Here is a 16608-nt window from a genome sequence, read left to right as displayed (position 1 = left end):
CCCCCCACCTCCCCTGCCATCTTTCCTTTCTGTGTGGGAAAAGGAAAACGAAACCCATACGGTCACGTAGTATATTTCTTAACTTCAGCGTACTCTTGCATCTCTTTCTGTGCTTAATTCACACCGAAACCTTGGGAGGACAGGCAGGGAGAGCCTTATTTTACAGATGAGAAAACAGACAGGGTGAGAAGGCTGATCTTAAGGCCACATTCACCTCCTTCTGCCTCCTAGAGTATTTCCTGGGTCCTCCCTCGGGTTTTTTCTTACTTCGCTGGAGTAAACTTAGCAACACAGCCTTTGGTCGCCCCCAGCCACCTCCCACACTGTTGCAGCAGCACCAGATGGTAATAAACACCCATCCTAACGACAGCTCTCCCTGATCGAGGGCCTTCAATGAGCCTGGGACTGTGCTTATCACGTTTTATTTCCTTCCAACCCCCACTGTACCCTTTTGAGATATACAGCGTTAACTAAGATGCCCGTTTTACAGAAAGGTGCCTGGTGCCACGCTGGCCCAAGGGACAGTGCCCGCGGTCACACAGCTAGAAAGTGGTCGCCTAGGGTCCCCTCCCTGGTTAAAGCCTCTGGGATGCCTGGCTGTGACCCCTGGGCAACAATGGCCATAGTCCCCGGTGTGGTGCGCAGGCCGCCTGTGCCCTCTGCCCCTGCCCCTCCCCCACCCACGCACTAGCTCCACATCTTTCGGTCCAGCCACACTCAGCCACCGCTCTGCCCCCTCTCCCTCTGCTTCCTTTGCTCCCCTCCTTGGAATGCACGCTCCGTCTCCTTCTGACTGGTGGTTTCCCCCCATCCTTCACGGACCGGGCCAAAGCCACCTTCTCCACGCAGCCTCCTCCAATCTGACATCTCCCACTCCCTTCTCCCCACTCCACGGTCACGCTGCCCCAGGGCACCCTGTACAGCACACACGTGTCACTGGCACCTAACATGGCCCATGGAACGAGGACAGCAGGGAGCCATGCTGCATGCGGACAAACCGGAGCATGTGTGCCCTGCCTAAGGGCATTTTGATTCCTCATTTTTTTAAAACCTTATGCCAGCCCAACAGAACAACTTTGTGGCTGGTATTTGAACCATGGGCCACCAGTCTGAGTCCTTGGAGCTCCTCAGGATTCTTGTTCATCTCTACATTTAGTGCTTAAATGAGGGAGGGAGGGAGGGAAAGAATCTGACTTCTTAGACCTGGCAATTAAGCTTCCATAAAACATGGTGTATTAGTGTGCTCCAGCTGCCATAACAAAATACCATAGACTGGGTGGGTTAAAACAACAGAAATGTATTTTCTCACAGTTTTGGAGGCTGGAAGTCCAAGATCAAGGTCCCAGCCAGTTGTGTTTCTGGTGAGGACTGTTCCTCACTTGCAGACAGCCACCTTCTTGCCCTGTCTTCCCATGGCCTGTCCTCAGTGCATGCATCTGGAGGGGGAGAGGGGTGGCAGGGCGGAGAGAGAGAGAGAGAGAGAGAGAGAGAGAGAGAGAACGCCAGAAGGAGTGCACATGCACTCTGGTGTCTCTTCTTGTAATGACACTAATTCTAGGGGACCAGGGCCCTACTGGTATGACCTCATTTCACCTTAATTATTCCTTTACATGTCTCATCTCCAAATACAACCACACTGAGGGTTAGGGCTTCAACACATGAATTTTGGAGAGATAGACACTCCGTCCATAACCCATGGCATTCCAGATCCTTCAATCCACAGGTATTTCCTGTGTCCTTAAGATGGGGACTCCAAACACATTGAAGGCAAGCAGCAGATGCATGATTTTCCTATCAGACAAATTCAAATTTAATACCTACCTCTGCCACTTACCACATGACCTTGGGCAACCTACCCAACTTCTCTGAGCCTCAGTTCCCCTCTGTGAAATGGGGACAATGACACCAGCCACACAGGGTTTGTGTGAGGGTTAAGGGAGATTAACGCACATCCACAGTGCCTGGCCCGCTCGTTCCTGCACTCGAGGGACATTTATTAAGCACGTGCTTTGTGCCAGGTGCTCTGCTGAGTGCTGGGAAGCCGGACAGTGAGCAGGACAGAGCCAATGCCTTATAATCTTTATTCCTGGAGGAGCCAGATACTAAAGAAGTCAATATGTCATCAGATAACAAGTCAATAATTCGAGAATGGGACATGGCCTTAATTTCCTTTAAGGAAATAAAACAGGTGGTGAAATAGAGAAGGAAAGGCCTCACTGGGGAGGTGACTCGGACAAGAAGCTGACAGCCGTGCAAAGACTTGGGACAGAATCTTCTAGAACGTGCAAAGGCCTGAGGGGGGCTCACTCCGTGCCCGCATGCACGGTGATAGTCATCGTGATTGTCGTGGTTGTTTCTGCACATGGCGCCAGCCTCGGGGCCCGCCACCCTCTGGGGACACAGGACCTGTGCCCAGCCCCCCAGGGTGCAGTGCCCAGCTTCCCCGGGCGTCCGGAGGAGCACAGCTCAGTGAAGGCTGCACACTCCGGTCGGGAAGGCTTGTGGGAGCTGGACAAGGGAGGGGGGGTGTGTGTGGGGAGAAAGGCGAGCATCCCAGGGGGCCAGAGGGTTTGGTTGAAAAGCCTGTATCTGAGGGGTCTTCAAAGACTGCCCAGGCCTGAGCCAGTTCTGAGAGAGATGTCAGGCGTGGGGGTCCGAGGCACCATCTGGGGGACTCCATTGTCACGGCGGGCTGGGCAGGTTGTCGGTTGGAGAGATTGTGCTCCCCACTCAAGATGTAAGACCCTGGGCGGAAATCCAGCGGTGTGAGTCACAGCCAGATGTACATCTTGTCAGGGAAAACCATAGCTGCAGTCATGGTCATGGTTTCCTGGAAACTTCCTGAGTGGAGGGCGAGGGGGCTGTCTCTGCCAGCTGCAGCTCAGAAGGGGAACGTGCCGGGCGGGCTCGGCCCGGGCTGGCAGCCCTGAAGCTGCGCCTCTCAGGGTCTGTGGCCGAGCCTCGTGGGGCCCCTGGGGGAGCCGGACATGGCAGTGGACATGTTTGGGGTGTTCTGTCTCCCCTCCCACAGCATGCCTGGAGCTTCCCGGACTTCTGACAGAGGTCAGCATGTCCCCCTGAGGCGTGGGTATGGGAAAAGCAGCTAGAATGGGGGAGGGGACCCATTGGGAGTCCTCATCCTGCAAACTTGAATTCAAATCCAAGGACTTTCACTAACACAGCCTCTCTGACCCTTGGTTCTCTCACCTACAAAGTGATGGGATAAATTGGGACCTCTCCAAGTTCCGCCCAGCTGGGACATTCAGGCACTCCCTTCATTTTCCTCCCTATAGAGAAGAGAAACTGAGACCCAAGAGCAGAGGCTTGCTCAGAGCCAGCCCAGTTGGAGGTGGCTCCGGAGCTTCTGCTCTGGCCAGATCCGCACCCCTCCACCCTTGTTTTAAGGTGCTGCCTCCTCTCCCCTGTCTTCTAGTACCCTGATGCCTCTTTTTCTCTTTCTCCTCTGCCTGTGCTCCTCACTTGCCAGACATGGAGTTTCAGCCACCCCAGTAATGATGTTCCCACCTGGAGTGGGTAGATCCCAAATCAGAACCAAAATGAGAACTCCCAGGGCCATTGACCACCTGTGTGTACTCACCGGTGCTAAGCAGGCAGGACCTCCTCTAGCCACCTCCAGTCTGAATCCTATACATCCTCCAGTCCAGCTTAAATGGCACCTCCACCAGGAAGCCCTTCCAGATCACTCGGCCATAGTCATTGCCTTACCAAGCCCTCCCCATCGATGCTGTTTTATAATCCTGCTGTTGGCATCTCCCCTTACTTTTATTGTAATTGTTTGTGCACACATCACGGCTCCTCTATACTCATGGACACCAGTAACCAATCACCCCCTGTTTTCTCATGTCTACTACCAGCCTCCCCTTCTACATCTGGTCCCATGTTTGTATTCTCAGTGTTGGAGAGACAACTGTAGAATAAATGGAGTTCTCTTCCTCCTGTGCAAAAGGATTTCTTCTTTTCAGAATGAGTGGTCGGATGTGTAAGAGCATCTGTTCTAGAGCAACACTGGGTTGAATCTTAGCTCCACTGTGGGACTTCGGGCAAATTACTTAACACTTTTTTGTGCCTCAGTTTTCCTACTTATAAAATGAGGATAATCATAATCACCTAGCATGGTGGCCGGAAAGACCAAACGAGTCTAATGCATGTAATGTGCTTGATATAGTGCCCAGGATAGATTTGAGTCAATAAATGAAGTTGTTTTTTTTTGGCGATCCCCCATGCAATTTTTTTTCTTTTTTAAATTTATTCACTGCCTTGCACAATTCAACTTTGGCTTTTTAGGGAGCTGCCGGATCCTTTCCAATCCTTGCATTCAGGGACCCTGCCTCAAGTTTCACAGCCCACTGCAGAGCCTCCCCTACACTCTTGCTGGGGAGCAGGGGACGGGGAAGGGAGAGATGGCGTCCCCGTCACCAGCCTGGGACCAGCAGCCACATTAAGCGTTCTTACTCAATTCATGTGACTAGACAAATTTGGAATGTGTTAGGGAGAGTTTTTCCAGCTATGAGTCAGTACATTTCTGCCCTCAAACACACATTTTTAAAAAAATTCTTTTAAAGAAAAAGAGCGAGAATCATTTATGAGTGCAAAGTGGAAATCTCTGGAAATTTTATTTTGACCCTGAAGGCAAGTAATACTTAAGACATTTAATAAAGGGTCCAAAACAGGATGCAATAGAGAGAAAGCACAGCCAGCTGCCTTTGCCTTCTGTATGCCCAGGCACTGAGGTCCGCGGGGAGGGTCAGTTTACATGGGTTTATTCTTAAGCACCTCCTAGATACCCAGATTTGTGCAAAACACGGTGGGGAAATAAGAGATGTGTCAAAGAATGGAAGCAGAAGCAGCATTTACTAAGCACCTACTATGTGCTAGATATAGTCATGAGTGGAGTGGTGGTATGTGTGGGGGAAAATGAGGCGATTGTATTCGGACACTCAGGTTCAAACCCCAGCACCCAACTTTTTTTTTAAAGATTTTATTTATTTATTTTCAGAGAGAAGGGACAGAAGGGAGAAAGAGAGGGAGAGAAACATCAATGTGCAAGAAAAACATCAATCGGTTGCCTCTCACATGCTCCCAAATGGGGGTCCCAGCCCGCAACCCAGGTCAGGCATGTATCCTGACAGGGAATCGAACCGGTGACCTTTCAGTTCACAGGCCAGCGCTCAATCCACTAAGCCACACCAGCCAGGGCCCAATTTTTATAATATTATTTAATCCCCATCCTATTGTGTCTTGTGAATGACAAAATTAAAGCTCAGAGAAGATAAATATTTTGTCTATGGACACAAAGCTCTTGAATGATAGGAACCATGTTCTAAACTACGTCTGTCAGTGTCCCTGTGGTAAAAAAAAATCAGGATTAAATTAATGTCCCTGGAAATAGGAACTGAGCTCCCCTCCAAGGAGGGAGGCAGACACACCCATTTTGGAAGATAAGCCTCTACAACCACCTTCTGCCACTGGCCTTTGAGTCCAGCCCGCCCGTGAGGGATTACGAAGAGCCTGATTCTCATCCCCAGTGATCCTCTCCTTGCTGTTGTTTATTTTAGAGAAAGAAACCACTGCCCACCCAGAGGGCTTGTGTTTCCAGCTCACTTACGTCTCTTTTGCGAGGGCTCATTTTCACAGATTCCTGATCTCCGGGGAGCTGTGTCTTTCCCGGAGAAACATGAGCCGGAATCAAAGGTGCATTCATCCCCCGCACATCTGCCAACAGCCATGCTGGAGCCAGGGTTCCCAGGACTGACGGGGGCTCAGGCCAGGTGCCCGAGGAGAATTTTTCCCTGCACAAATCAGATTGCCCTGTGGTTGCCCTTTGTAAAGATGGCAGGGGCCCGGGCGTTGCTTCTCAGATTGCTGGGAGAAATGAAAGGGGGCCTACCGTCAGGGATGGCTTCCACCACCCACTCCACAACTCCTTTTGAGGGCCACCGTGTGCCGGGAACTACACATCCCGAGAATCCAACTCTTTGGTAACTTCCCATGCCTCCCAGGGAAAGACCCAATTTCTTGAAAGGCCTGCAAGCCCCTGGAAGGTCTGGCCCTTGGCGCATCCTCTGGCCTGGTTCCATTGTCCTGTGTCCACGTTGGCCCCTCCCACCAATCCTGCACACACCTCTCTTTGGCTTTCTCGGCCCTTCCCCTCTTTGCTTAGTTCACTGCTGTTTGTTTGCGGTCCTCTCCACCCCCAGCGCCCCATCTGCTGTACCCTCGTGTGCCCATCCCGGCAATCTTGCCACCGTTGCATGCGCCTCATTTAGCACAATATCACTGAAGTCTTTTTTCTCCAACCCAAGTGCAAGGGCAGGGCTCACCTTATCTCCCCAGCACCTGGCCCATAGTCAGTGCCCCATGAAGACTTGTTGAAAGAATGAAGAGACGGCAGTGAGCAAAATGGACACGGCCCTGCCTGCTGCTGGGCACAGCTTTTAGAGTGTTGACGGTGCTTCACGATTTTGAGAAGGAAATATTTGAAAACATACAGATCAATTCTAGAATAGAATTTGGTGTTCTTGTTCAAGACGTCAAGCCGCACCCCCACACCCTGGGGAGGTTATAACCTCAGCCTCCTCCGTACACTTTGGGGGTCTTAGCAGAAGGGTAGGTGTGGTTGGTGGGAGAGAAGGCCTCATCTTCCAGCCACTCCAGGCATGAAGTCAGGTTAAAGAGGCAGCCCTGGCGAGGTAACTCAGAGGGTTGGAGCATCATCCCAATACACCAAGGTTGCAGACTCAATCCCCAGTCAGGGCACATACAAAAAGCAACCAATGAATGCAGAAAAAAGTAAAACAACAAATCAATGTTTCTCTCTCTCTCTTTCTCCCTCCCTCCCTCCTTCCCTCTCTCTCCTTCTAAAATCAGTAAGTTAAAAAGTTATTTTTTACAAAACGAGGGAGTGTAGGGAAGAATGGAAAGGCCAGAGTTCTAACCCCAGTGCTGCACTTTCTCCTCCTGGGACACTCGGTAACTTGTTTGATCTCTCTAGGGTTCAGGTTTGCCATCTGTAAAGTGGGCATATGAATACCTGCTCCTCGGAGTTGCTGTGGGAAGAGAGATAAGACATGAGGACCCAGCTCAGTGCCTGGCACAGAGCAAGCATTCCGGAAGTGATGGCCGGTGTGTTAGTCATTCATCAGTGATTTTTTTTTTTTTTTTAATGAAAGGCTGTTTTGGGGTGACTAAGGTGAAACATTTTCCAGAGTAAAAACAGGCAGGCAACTTAAGACTACACTTCAGCTTGTGGATGATGGCTCCCCAGAAGTGGCTTTTAACTTGACCTTCCTTTCCTGTGTCCAGTCTGGAGCCAGAGTCTGTCGCTCTCTCCCCTGTACTCCATGATGGCTCTCTCCCTTGGGAATGTGAGGCCGTCACCACAGGGCACGGTGACATGGTTACTAGACCTGGCACTTCTTAGACACCTGCTAAATGTTTGCTGAATGAAACACAGAATGGAATAAACTGCCTTAGAAGGGGTGACCCTAGGGGAGGGTCTTTTCCTTCTTCCACGGACTGTTTAAGAAGCTTCCCTCTTTTCCCCCTTCAGGTGTCTAGAAATATGATCGATTTAACGTGGGCTACAAGGGAATAAGGGGGACCTGTAGGGGAAATCCTATGGGGAGTTTTCCTTACTGGGACTTTGCTTCATGTGACCAGAGCTTTCTGGTGAAAGGGGGTCCTAAGCCAGAAAGGCCGGAAGTGTGTGCACATTTAGCACTGGAAGGACACTGAAATGTCCTGTAACTCATCCATAATGCCCATAATGAGAGCTGCCATTTTGCCCGTGCAGAACTGGGTTGGGCACACGGTTTCTCATGCAACCCAGGGAGGCAGGTTGTGTTCAGAGCCCCATGTGGCTAATGAGGAAGCCAAGGTCCCGAGAAGGGAAGCAATCAGCATGAGGGCTCGGACGTGTGCCAGAGGACCCAGACCACACACTCACATCCCGTCTCCAAGACCAGTACGCTTTCCCCATGCTGGTTAGGATCCAGGGTCCGGTGGGTGATGGCGCAGTGCTGGGCTCGAGGGGAAATGGGGAAACAGAACCGATTCAAGGAGACAGCCCAGCTCTGAGAATAATCCACTGTGCCGCCATGGCCAAGTCCCTCTACTTCTCCGTGCTCAAGAAGAGAAGCACGTGGTCAGTCGAGCAAATTAAGTATTGTCCATAATAACAGTAATTAGCATAGCTGCTCACAGGATTCCAGGCACCGTATACGTGTTACCTCCCTCAGTCCTATAGGGAAAGTTGGGGTAAATTAGGGGGAGAGGGAGGACAGCGCATTGAAGAGAAGGACTAGGATAGCATAGCCATGTGGCTGCACAGCGCACAGTGGGTTCAAGAAACTTAGCAGAGGTGAACCGAGAACACAGCAGGGCAAGGGGAGGCAGGGAGAGCTGGGCAGGGGCCAGACCTCACAAGGCCTTGCAGCCCCAGGGTGAGGAGCGTGGTCTTTATCCCGAGACACACGGGGCATCTGTTAGCTGCTTCCACCTTGTATTCCCCTGTATACATTGCCCTGTCTCACACTCAGTCTGTTATCCATCTTCCTCCTTTTTTATACCATGAGTTCCTGAGGGTAGGGTCTGGGTCTTACTTATTTATGCCTATCTGGGGCTTTGCACAGAATCAGGTACATACTGGTACTCGGTAAATGATTGTTAATCAACTATTTAATATCGTATTTAATATTTAATAATATTAACTTGTTCAATATTTAATAACTATTATACCTTTGTTATTTGTAGTTATTAGTACCTATAATAATATTTCCATTATGTAAGCATTTCTGCTAGAACATGATATGTGTATTCCTATAGAACCTTGCATTCAGAAAAATTAAAAATCATAGCACCTTCGAGGACAATTGGGGTGCACAGAGCCTCATGATTCAGACAAAGCTCTAATGAAGCACAATCCTACAGAGCAGTGGTTCTGAACCTTCCTAATGCCGCGACCCTTTAGTACAGTTCCTCATGTTGTGGTGACCCCCAACCATAAAATTATTTTCGTTGCTACTTTCTAACTGTAATTTTGCTACTGCTATGAATCGTAATGTACATATCTGATATGCAGGATGTATTTTCATTGTTACAAATTGAACATAGTTAAAGCATAGTGATTAATCACAAAAACAATATGTAATTATATATGTGTTTTCCGATGATCTTCGGCGACCCCTGTGAAAGGGTCGTTCAACCGCCAAAAGTGTCGCGACCCACAGGTTGAGAACTGCTGCTATAGATGGTATTAGCACAGTTCAAAGGGAATGCTAAAATTTGAATTTTAAAAAAAAATTATTTAGGACCTGAGTAACTAGAGGGCTGTATTTTCAAAACCCAAAGGGGGATCTTGGTGGTAGGAACGTCTGCCTGTGAACCAATGCAACCTCCACGCTTTATTGACATCTTTCCACTGAATACCTTGTATACACTCATCCTTACGGAAGCAAGTGCGATAGAACAAACAGTATATGATACAATCCATGTCTGACAGATAAACCAGGAATGCCACCTGACCAGTTTACATCGAGAAAGGTACCAGTCCCACTCCCCATGTAGGCTGTGGACCACTTTCCTCTTGGTCCATGAGCCTGTTCAGTAAACTTACTCGGTTAGAATGTAGAGCAAGACCATAAACTTGGCTGACGTGAAGCGAGAGCATCGTGGGCCTGTGATGTGGTCTCTTTCCCCATCAGGAGCTGCTGAGCTCGCACCTCTGGTCTTGGAGTCAGAGGGCCTCAACCCCAGCTTGCCCCAAAGCTGTGTGACCACAGGAAAACCACTTAACCTCTCTGTGCCTCAGTTTACTCAATGGCAAAATAGCACTAGTGACACTCCCCACGTTCTTTGAAGGAGCAGATTAGCTAGTGGATGAAAAGTTTTTCTAGACTATAAAGGGTTTGCAGAGTATTGTCCAATCAGTGCCTGGAATATTCAGGTTGACTTGTCTCCTGGGGGACCTTCTCCCACTGGATGGTTAGTTCTAAGGGCAGTGGGCAAGGGAGCTACACTCCCTGGAGTCAAGGTAAATCAATCCCTGGGGTTAAATGCAGAAGCTTGCATTTCCCTGCAGGGAGGAGGCCCAGAACTTCTGTCTGGGAAACTTGGTTGGCTGGCCTCAAACAGAAGTGCGGAGGAGGAGAGCCCTGCCTCCAGGATCCAATGCCTCCCTCTCTGGGCACCCTCCAGTGTACCCTGGACCCTGCCTCTGGGGGACCTGAGATCAACGCCCCCCCACCTGCCCCCGGCTGAGCACCCTTCCCACATCCACTCCCCCAAGTCAGGCCTGCCTGCCCTTCGCCCTCTCATTTCCTTTCCCAGAACAGTGCCATCGGAGAGACACGAGCTTGGGCATCCCATGGACATGGATTTGAATTGGCTCTAGCTCTTACCAGCTCTAAAACCTCAGTGGCCAAGCTCTGGCTTCTCTCTGCCCACGTCCTCACCCGGAGGACGGGCTATGGTGACTGACTGGCCCCCCTCCACCCATGATTAAGAGAATAAATGAGCACTTCACAGGCGTGAATGTGCCCAGGAATCACCCGAGGAGCTTGTCAAAAGCAGATTCTGATTCCACAGGACTGGGAGTGGGGGGCAGGGGCTTTCCAACAGGCTCGTAAGGTGATGTGAATTCACCCCTGCATGGCAAGAATATAGATCAGACGGGGCGTGCCTGGCGCAGGGAAAGTTAGTCAACAGAAACCATTGCCCTTAAGGTGATTCCCCACCCCCACCCCCCCACCCCCACCAAAGGGATAGATGCATCAAGAAACCTCTGAATTCTTAGGGAACAAGAACAAACAAGTCTTGCTCTAAAGGAGGGCGGGCGTGGGAACTGAGATGAGTGGGCTGCCCGCCCCCAACCAGCACCTGCTCGGGAGCACACGTGCACTGCAGGTGGGCCTCAGCTGCCGCGGAAACCTCCAGAGCTCAGGCCGCAACTTGCCACAGAGGGAATGCGTCCTCCAAGCCGGGCACACACCTGATCCTCCGCTGCTGCTCTCCTGGGGAATTTTCAAAGCACACAGGGTCCTCTTGGCAGGATCGCCTGGGGCATAAATACACACTTGAGGCTTCTGTTTTAAGGCTGTAGTGTCTTTTGGACTTGAGGACTTGCGCACAGGGCTTCCCCCTCACCTCCCTCAAAATGCAACCCCAAAGGGCCCTCTGCTGTTAGGAAGAGATGGCAAAGACCGGACGAGACTCCAAGTGAGGTCCAAGAGACACCTCCCCACCCCAGCCTGGCAGATCTTGCTGGGAGTTTTGCGCTTCAGAAAGGCCTGCTTCTCAACAAGCTGCTGACTCACCCAGGGTGAGGGTCTTTCTCTCTCTCAGAATCGCCACAAAGCCCAGAGATTTTTGAGGTTGGTTTCATGAGCAGCTCCATCCTCACCATTTCCTTTTCCTTTATTGTCCCTGTCTCCATCCCGGTCCCACCCCCACCCCCCAATGCCACTGTCAAGCCAGGAAAGAGGGTGGACACCCAGTGGCTCTGCCCTGCTTTTCATATTGAGTTTCTCTTCTTTGTAGGTCTTGACTGATGCACTGACTGGTTACGAAGTCGAAGTGTAAAAAGATTCCCAGGATGTAAGTGATACGGGACTGGTGAGTGACAATGTGTCCGGCGGAGGTCGGGGGCCTCGGTTGGACGTCAAGGAGGGAAAGATGAATGGGAGGAGCAGGGGCCGCTCTGAAACTGTTTCCCTCCAGATGCACCTGGAAACAGCATCATGCAGAGAATCCAGGTGTGCGTCCCTTGCAATTACTGGGTCCCTGCCAGTCCCTCCCCAGAGGCAAACAGAGACTGCAGGTGGCTGCGCTGTCCTGTCTGCATGGAGACAGCCACAACTCAGACTCACCATCCAGAGGGCGTGTGCTTGGAACGGTTTCCAGGGAATGTGTAGCCAGGGCGTGGCAGACAGCCTTAGAACAGAGAGGCAACTGCCTGGCACACCCCAGTCTGTAAACTACGGCCCTGAGGAGCCAGGACTAAAGAGCGGAGAGAAAGCCAGAGCTGCATGTTTGAGGGCTGCCACCGACAGGAGGAAGGTGGCTAGCTATTGACTAGAAACCCCCAACAAGGGAGGTACGAACAGGTGAACTAGGTGCCCAGTGGAAGTAGTGAGTTCCCTGTCGCTGGCAGAATTCAAGCGCAGGTCGGGAGATGCTGAAGTGGGGAGTGGTTTTGAATAGGGCACTGTTTTTACAAACTCTGTTCCATGATCATCTAGAAACCCCAAGGGGCAGTAGGATGAGGGAGAGGGCTTAGGGAGCAGGGAGCTCAAACATACCTGCTCCCAGCACCGTCAGTCTGTGTGTCGGGGTTCTGCTATTAAACTGTGAGGATGCTCGGGTTCCTCCTAAGACACGCTTGTTCACCGGCCAGGTGTTGCTGAGCTAACACCTGACAGCTGCACATATCACAGGTGTGATTCCAAACACCTGTGTCTGTGATGGGGCAGGCAACTCCCCAAGCATGATAGGGGTATTGGTCAGAGCCTCTGGGAAACTCTCTTGTACCAGGACCCCCAAGAGATTTACCAGCTTGTCACACCATCAAGAGGTTTGGCCCAGGATGCAGACCATGTAGACGGGAGAAAAGGCTTGGGGAGTACTGCAGGAGGACAGGGGCGTGGCCTACCCAGGGCATGGGGCTCTTTGGTGGGACCAGCACCCCACACTTGAGTCACCAAGACCTGGGGCCGCTAAGGCTGAGAAGAACTGCACCCCAGACCCAGCTGGGGAAATTGCACAGGAGGGACACTTGTGGCGGATGGGAGGGTCTGAATAATGAGCCCCCAGCTGTCTTCCTTTGTGCTTTGCGACTGGGTCTTCTTCCCCTGGGCCTGGGTCAGGGGCAGCAGTAAATATTTACCAAGGGCTGCTGAGGGCAATGTGCCTTCAGAGGCCAGAGATAGAGTTTTCCTTTAAGAAATGGACAGCCTGGATGAGAATGGAGTTGGGCAGCCGTTGACTAGGCTGCACTTTCTGTGGAGTCCAGAGTGCTGGGGGGGCGGGGGGGGACGGGGCCGGAGCCGGAGGGCTGCTGAACAGTGCATGTGAGTTGCGACTTGGTGCTTCCTGGGTAAGTCTTCGAGCAGAAGCTGGGCTTTGAAGACAGGGGCGGTGTCCTTGATTCACGTAATGGGTGCTCAGGAAGTGACTGTCCAATAACGGAAAGAGAAAGCGATGAGGAGGCAGCTCCAGGAGGCCATGTCTGTGTTAAGAGCAGGGTCCCAGAAGTTAGACTGCCCAGGTTCAAATTCCGTCTCTTCCATTAGCTGTGGGGCCTTAGGCAAGTTGCTGACCACTCCGTGCTGTAGTCTCCTGTCTGTAAAATGGGGATAAAGCTGATGCCTGTTGCATCAGGTGGCCATGAGGGTTCGGTGCATTAATTCATGTCAAACTGCTTGGCCCTGTGCCAGTTTTATGCGGCGGAATGTGTCCAATAAATATTAGCCCTTATTCTTGTCCTGTGAAAAATCAACGTGGGCAGGTGTCACCTTTACCAAAGGGCCTATGTCCTGTCACTCAGGCCTATTAGGAAGGAATGAAGATGAACAGTCAGGGCATTGAGGAGAGAGGTGGGCCACAGGGTGATGGTGTCCTCTTCAGGGACACCTCAGAGCCAGAGGACAGAACCCGGGACACCATCAGCATGTAAGAGGTGGGACCAGAAGAAACAGTTCAGTCAGGAGACCACAGCACAACTGTCCCAGGTGCCACTAGTATGACATTCACTCCACCCTGATGGACTAGACATGAAGACCCCACTGGAGGCATTTGGCTCTTCCCCAGATCCCGGAGGGACCTCGTTCAAGACACACTCAGTTCAGTAGCATGTGAGGGGTGCTTTGCTCCTTTCTCCAGGACTGGGAGCAGAGTTAGCATATCTGAGCTAAACAGGAGAAATCAAGAAGAGAAGTGAGAAATGACACCCCACCCTTCCCTACTGTCTGTCCATCTGAACTTTGCCCTGAGTGCCTTGCCTTAACCCCAACCCATGTTATCCCAGAGCCCATGGTTTATTGGCCAAGGACAATGTAACACCTGAGCCCAGTAGGGAACAATACTTGCATGGGCATTTGATTGTATTTGTCAGACTTTTGGCTACAAGATAGATATCTAATTCACGTTTTCATAGCTGTAGTAAAAGAAAAAAACAGTTTGTGTAACTGAGAAATCTGAGTTGGTCTGGCTTTGAACCCAACTGGATCTAAATAGCATCAGTACATGTTATTTTTCTCCACCTCTCAACTCAGCTTTCTCCTGTGTGGGCTTCACTCAGGTACAATTCCTTCTCTCGGCAACGCCCCCGGGTTCCATAGTCATCCTAGCAAATGCCCTGTGATTGGGGGGTTCTGGGCACATGTCCATCCCTAAGCCAAGAGTTGTGGTTTAGCCACATCAGAGTGAACATGCAAAGATGGCCCCTCATTCTCCAGCCTAGGTGGGTTGTCTTTGCTTTAGGCAGCCCTCCCAATGTGAACGAGGCCACTCGTATCATAAACAGTACACAGTTGACCTTGACTGACATGGAGGTCAGGGGCCTCAGCCCCTCACACAGTGGAATATCCATCTAAAGCTTTTGACTTCCCCCCCAAATTTAAGTAATAATAGCCTTAGTTGACCAGAAGCCTTACTGATAATATAATTGATTAACTCATATTTTATACGTATTTATACTTTATTCATACTATAAGCTAGGGAAAAGAAATGTTATTAAGAAAATCATAAGGAAGAGAAAGTATATTTACAGTATTTACTGAAAAAACCCACATATAAGTAGACCCACATAGTTCAAACCAATGTTGTTCAAGGGTCAACTGTACTGGATTCCTATTCATTTCCTATGGCTTTTAGAGAGGAAGGGAGAAACATCAATGTGAGAGAGAAGCATCAGTCTGCTGCCTCTCCTATGCACCCAGGCCCGGGATCATATGGGGCACATTCACACCTGGACCAGGGACTGGGGATCGAGGACCAAACCCTCAACCTAGGTATGTGCCCCGACTGGGAATCAAACCTGCAGCTTTTCAGTTACTGGACACCACTCCAATCAGCTGAGCCACACCAGCCAGGGCTCTTCTGTGTTTTGTTTTGTTTTTTATTACTTCAGGTCTTACATTCAAGTCTTTAATTTATTCTGAGTTAATTATGGTGTATGGTATACAATAGTGATCTAGTTTTGTTCTTTTGCCTAGGGCTGCCCAGTTTTGCTGAAGAGACTCTCCTTTCCCCGTTGTGTAGTCGTGACTCCTTCGTTGTAAAATAGCTGTCCGTATATATTTTTGAGCTGTCTTCTGTCCCATTGGCCTGTGTGTGTGTCTTTCTGCCAGTACCATGCTGTTTTGATTACTGTAGCTTTGTAATATAGTTTGAAGTCAGGAAGGGTGATAACTCTAGTTTTGTTCTTCTTTCTCAGATTTGCTTTAGTAAAACAAATTACTGGACCCAAGTTTTTCTTTCCTTTTTTTTTTTTTTTCTTTTAAGATTTTATTTAGTTATTTTTAGACAGAGGGGAAGAGAGGGAGAAAGAAAGGGAGAGAGAAACATCAATGGCTGTTGGCCCTCGTGCACCCCCAACTGGGGACCTGGCCCGCAACCCAGGCATGTGCCCTGACCGGGAATTGAACCGGTGACCCCTCGATTCACAGTCTGACGCTCAATCCACTGAGCCACACCAGCCAGGGCCCAAGTTTTTATTTTTTATATGTAGCTTCAACCCACTCTTAGTGGGACAAAACCCCATATATACGCGTTACATCACCTTTTACTTTGCTTTCCTTTTATCTTCTATTTCCTCAGAAGACAGATGGCAGGAACCCACCAACTATGCCTATCTCTGAGCAGCCTGAGAACTAAGAATGGTTTTATATTTTTAAAGGGTTGTTTAAAAAAAAAAAAAAGAATAAAGAACAGTATGTGACAGAGACGGCGTATGACTTGCCAAGCCTAAAGTATTTACTGTCTGGGCCTTTGCAGAAAAAGTTGGCCGCCTTCCGAAAGAATATCAGCAACTGAGTCACCAGACCTGGGTTTGGATCCCGCAGTGGCTGGTCAGGACCCAATTGGGGTATTAGACCGTGAGAGCACTGTGGGGGCCCCCCCCAGTGGGGGCTGTCGCAACAGTTGTGGCGGCGGCAGCCGTGACAGAAGGAATAGAGGGGCTGGGCAGAATTCATTGAGCATATGCTCTGTCCAGCACTGTGGTGAGAGCTTCATCTCTGTAAGCCCCTCAAATGGCCCCGTGAAGTGTGCGCAGGTCTCAGCCCTTGGACATGGAGGGAAACACAAGCCGCTGCAGAGAAGGTCCCTGGCTTGTGGTGCCAGAGAGGAGATGGAGGTGGGATGTGAGCCCCGGCTGTCCCACTCCACACTCGGCTACTTCGCCTCCCTATTGTGGCCATGACCTCTGCTTTTAGGCAAAGGAATCCTTGACCATGTCTTTCCCCAGTTACTTTCCTGACCTCTTTTTCCCCAGTTCTCTGGCAAAAAATGTTTTTCCACTGTAAAAGGAAACATAAAAACTGGAAGAGCTATCAGAAACAGCTCTGAGAAGTGAACATCTAAAATTTTGGT

At 50.3% G+C, this 16608-nt stretch overlaps 1 long non-coding RNA gene across 2 annotated transcripts in view; it reads left to right on the top strand.

Annotated features, from left to right (window-relative positions):
* Positions 1–16608, top strand: part of LOC150004033 (uncharacterized) — a 126054-nt gene that overhangs the window by 60627 nt on the left and 48819 nt on the right. Inside the window, exon 2 of one of the 2 annotated variants that reach the window (XR_016512358.1) lies at positions 11557–11613. This is a non-coding gene — a long non-coding RNA (uncharacterized LOC150004033). Of the gene's footprint in view, positions 1–11556; positions 11632–16608 lie in introns of both variants that reach the window. The other variant, XR_016512359.1, reaches the window with a different exon arrangement.

Source organism: Furipterus horrens, unplaced genomic scaffold (assembly GCF_987537825.1).
Source record: "Furipterus horrens unplaced genomic scaffold, mFurHor1.1.pri manual_scaffold_7, whole genome shotgun sequence".
NCBI classification, from domain to species: Eukaryota; Metazoa; Chordata; class Mammalia; order Chiroptera; family Furipteridae; genus Furipterus; species Furipterus horrens.
Note: the sequence above shows the minus strand (reverse complement) of the source record. Positions and strands in the feature narration are given on the sequence as shown.